Genomic DNA, 5117 nt, shown 5'->3' with positions numbered 1-5117 from the left:
TTGTATGCTTTTAATAAAATCTGTAATTAATACTCTGAGAGGGTGTTTTTTCCCTTCTGTCTGAGCACATCTTGAGCTCAACTTTTCAAAGGCAATAAACAGAAATTAAGAGTAGTTAATTGCACTCCCAGCATGACTCTGACTTTACTTGGAGAGTTGCAATAGCCTTGGATGGCTAAATGTGAATGTCTAAAAGAAGTCAGTGTGGTATTTGTAACAAGCAACCTGGCTCCATTAACATGTTCGAGAAAGAAGTTTAGTCAAACACTGTCAAATCTTTCATAGTGTTAAAATCCAGGGACACTGGACTTTCTGAGTACACAGGACAAGCTTTAGTACCCCTTTCCTCTTTTAGAAGAAAGCAGCAATCATTTTTGACATGTTAAAATGTATAAAGAGCATAAAAAGCTTGCATGGACTCCAGCTGAAGCCAAAGACAAAACTAGACATGTCAATATAAGCAGAAATAACATTCCCACCTGGAAAAACAATAACAGTATGTTTTCTAAATACTGAACACATATTACTTATTGCCATCAGATATCACAGACTGAGAGTTTAGCTTTAGACTTTGAAAAAATTAGACTTTCATATGCTTCTAGATACAAAATAATCACAAGAGATTGTATTCATCTCACATAACCTGTTGAGAGGCTCCATAGCCAAAGAAGGGAAAAAGGCACCTCCTGAGGGTGACTCAGGTTTCAATGTTTAGGATCCATGTTTAAAATGAGATGTTCCCATCACCTGCAAGAGTACATAAATTTTGAATTTGTCATTAGGAGAAGACAATTTTTCAGATAAGACATACTATTCATATCTGGACTACATGAACATTTTCTCTGATTTATATGCTACTGATCACTATCAAGACCAGAAATCTGGAATAGAATGAGGATGCAGCAATTTCTGTATTCACACAATGTGCGCTTGAAAGGAACTTTGTATTTTTCTGAAGTGTTGGTCCTTGCCTGAGGTAGGCTGTTCAACTAGATGAACCACTGATCTGCTAGGAAGACTGTCATGTACTTATTAATATCTTCTTATTCTTACCTATTTTCATATTCTTGTAAGGACTTTATATTACATTTTAAAACCTTGACCTGACTTTCTGAAGAAAAATTGTGTTTATGCAGACACTGAATGGAAAAGGTATTTATTGGCTCTGAAGGATCATACTGTTCCCCACTATGAAGTATCCTGCTCAATTCTTACAAACCCCTTAGCACTTTGTACGGTAACATTTTTATATAGTTTGATTTGAAGGCTTCCAGCTGGTTCTGAGAATCACTTTAGTACCCAAAAACTAAACAGGTAAGTTTATTACAATGCCTTAGGACAGAAATCACAGGTGTATTTAAAAATGTGATGCTGGGAGAGGGTGATTTCATGTGCTCTATCCATGCAGCCTTCAGGCTTGATTGTGGAGATAGAAGAAACTGCAACTCTATCCCATACAAAGGGTGTTTTAGATAAAGTGACAAGGAGATGGATTGAAAACTGGCTGTAATGGCAGGTTGAAAGGACTGTAGTCAGTGTCACAAAGTCCAGAGGGAGGCAAGTCACTACCAGAGGACAGTACTGAGGCCAAACCAGTTTTAACATCCTCATTAATAACTGGAATGATGGGGAAGAGTGCACCCTTAGCAAGTTTGCAAAACAGAGAATAGGGATGAGTGACTGATACAGAGAATTGGTGTGCTGCCCTTCAGAAGGACCTCAGTAAGCTGGAGAAATGGGCTGACAGAAGCCTCATGAAGTTCAGTACAGGAAAATGCCAAATCCTGCACATGGAGGGGAATAAGCTCAGCCACCAGCATATGCTGGGACTCTCTGTCAAGTAGCTTGACAGAGAACTTTGGGGTCCTGGTAGACAACAAGGCATCCACAAGCCAGCAATGTGCTCTTGCTGCCAGGTTGGCCAGTGGCTGCCTGGGCTGCATTAGATAGAACATTGTCAGCAGGTTGAGGGAGGTGATCTGTCCTCTTCACTCAGCATTGGTGATGCCACACTTGGACCAGTTCTTGGATACTCAGAACAAGGTACAGATTTCTGGAATGAGTCCAGCACAGGGCTACAAAGATGATTAAGGGACTGGAGCATCTGACAGGTGAAAAAAAAGGCTGAGAGAGCTGCAACTGTTCAGCCTGAGGCAGAGAAACCTCAGGGGAATCTCACCTATTAGTATAAAAATGTGATGGGAGAGAATGAAGAAGAGGGAGCCAGATTCTTCTCCATGCTACTTAGTGACAAGACTAGAGGCAGCAGCCAAAAACTGAACCACATGAAATTCCACCTGATCACAAGAAAGGACTGTTTTTTTAACTGTGAAAGTGGTCAAACATTGCAACACATTGCTAAGAGAAGCTGTGGAGTCTCCATCTGCAGAGATAATTCAAACGCAGCTGGGCAGAATGCAGGCAACCTAGTGTAGCTACCCCTGCTTGAGCAAAGGGCATGAACTAAAGAATCTTAAGAGCTCCCTCCCAATCTAAGTGATTTTGTGACTTTGCGATTCAGGACTTTTGAAAATCCTGGTATTGCTAATAGCTTACGGGCTGCAAACTAGCTGAAATGTAACCACAGCTTCCTGCAAATGCAAACTGAATGGCTGTTTGCTCTGTCTTTATATAAAGTCTCCAGAAGCTTGGTTAAAGCTAGTCCAAACACATTTTCTGGGTCTTTTTGCCCTCACGAAATCATATTATTTCAATGAAAACTCCTATACATGTTTCTCCACATATTTAATTCTGGAATATTTTCATTTCATAGAATTTTGAAACTCCTTCATATTCCACTTTATGCATTTTTCTTTATTAAGTGTTTCATAACAGATAAGAGACAGTAGTGCTGCAAAATAGATGCAATACTTAATTTTTAAGATCAATACAAGAGTTAATACATTTTACTGATTGAAATAGCTTTTTTTCTTTTTAATATTGTATCTCAGGTTGATTAATTTCAGTGCACAGAGAATCTAGAAAAGGTACTCTGAACAACTGCAAAGTAGTAACTTATCTTCCTGATTCTTGAGTAAAAGCAGCACCCAGGACTGTGCCCAGATGGTGTCTGGTGGAAGAACACTTTCAGGGACTGCCAAATAACTACACTGGCACCATATGCTGGGGAGGGACCCTGGAGAAGGGGAATATCCACATGGTGCTTGAGTGTGAGTGCTGTGCAGAGGAGCTGTCCCTGCCTGCTGGGGCTGACCTGCCATGACACACAACGGGCCATTCACAATTACCATGTTCCGAAAGGAATACTGAGGTTAAATGAGCAAGAGATACTGTTTGCAGGAGAAGACGAAAACAGTGGCATTTATGTCTTGTTTTGGTGTATCTGGCTCCAAAGACTTCCTTATTCACCCTAAACCAGTGGGATCCCATGTCTCCATCACCCTGGTGCTGAGATCATTGCAAGAATTAGGTATAAAGCTGTCTGCAGTGCACGAATACATGCTAGGAGAGGGCCACCATGCATTTCTGTCAGAAAATAAGATCTGACACCCTGAAAAGTTGATAAAAGAAATAAAAGCTCTCTATTCTCTTGGCACTAAGCAAGTATAAAAATTTTAAAAAGCAATCTGAATACCAGGCATTGAAAGGAAACCTAAATTCAGTAGATGAAAGAGAGCTTTGTAAGTACTGTCTCTGATAGTATATTCTTTTTCAAGAAAGGCATTTATTTCTCACTATCTTATCAGTAGCCCAGTGGTAGTCTGTGAGCTAGAGATAAACAGTTTTTTTTTTTTTCTGGCCAACAAATGAATCCCTACAGTCCTGGGTTGTCTAACAGACAAGGACTTTTCTAAAATGGCTACAGTTTGCTCACCTCTCAGATTTCTTTTCAGGGGACTATCAGAGGTAAAGTTTTTGCAGGCTTTAGAGACAAGCAATAGATGCCTATTAACTACCTGAGAACAGGACATGGTTGGCTTCTGGGGTGGAAAGTAGGGAAGGATGAAAACAGGGAGAAGGCAGCAACTGGAAGACAGAAGAACAGACACCAATCTCTTGACTGTCCAGAGTAAGAAGAGAGGAGAGTTTGCAGTACTCTTACTGTGTTTTCTGACGAAAGAGTTGCTTCTAGTGAAAGGAATTCGGTAAAGAAAAACATGCAGTTGGAAGCTTATGGGGTCATCTAGTCAGTGATACTGTAGCCCAAACACAGCTCTACAGGAGCCAGTTTTCAGAGAAGACTTGTTTGGATCTTAGAGGCTAAATTCTGCTAGATCATCTCATCGAGCTTCCTATAAGCATACCAAAATCTTTTATTCTCCAGTTACTCCAGTATACAGTCCAGTAGCAAGTATGTTTTCGGCTAACGTGTATCTTAAGTAAAGGCACAGTGAAAACCTTGAAAGACATCCTGCTTTCCCCTGGAGGCTTGCTGTAATGGGTCACGTTACAAACATTTGCTTTATGTCTAATTGGAATCTGACTGTTTTCAGGTACCTGTCACTGAATCTTATTATCTCCATGTCTGCTAGAATAAATGGGCTTTTCAGGCTTGGTATCTTCTTCCCAGGGGAATCCTAATGCAATCCTGTCATCTTTCTGTCTTATGCTTAGTAAGATGTTAAGATATTTAAATCTCTTCCTGTAAGGCCCTTTTTAATTTTTTATATAAAAACCTCCGCATTTTTTTCCTAACATTTTTTCTGTTCTGTGTCCCAAGCTACATTTTTAACCCCTTTTTTACATACAGACACTGTTTTTTCCCTATTGAATTAATTGTATTTTCTACATTATGGAGTTATTCTTCACTGGATTGAATTTGTAAATTCAAACTCTGTGGTCTCAGAGCTTCTCAGTTTTCCAAGATGCAGCCAAGATTAATGTTATCAAGCCAAAGAGCAGATGACTACCTGAATAGGCTATTAAATTTTAAACAATGTAAAATAGATGTGCTGAATTTTCCAGTCCTCTATTTTCCCCATACTAATTACCCATTTCTACTGGTTAAATACAGATTTGCTCTATATTAAGTAATTGGATTATCCTATTGTTTGGATTTCTTTATTCACAGTAGATTTTTAATATCTCTCCCTCCTACAAGGTCATTTTCTGAGCTCTGCACTGCATTTTTGTGAGAGACATACACTTGCAATTAC

This window comes from Lichenostomus cassidix, chromosome 1 (assembly GCF_008360975.1).
Source record: "Lichenostomus cassidix isolate B80296 chromosome 1, HeHo_3.0, whole genome shotgun sequence".
NCBI lineage: Eukaryota > Metazoa > Chordata > Aves > Passeriformes > Meliphagidae > Lichenostomus > Lichenostomus cassidix.
This window is presented reverse-complemented; position numbering follows the sequence as displayed.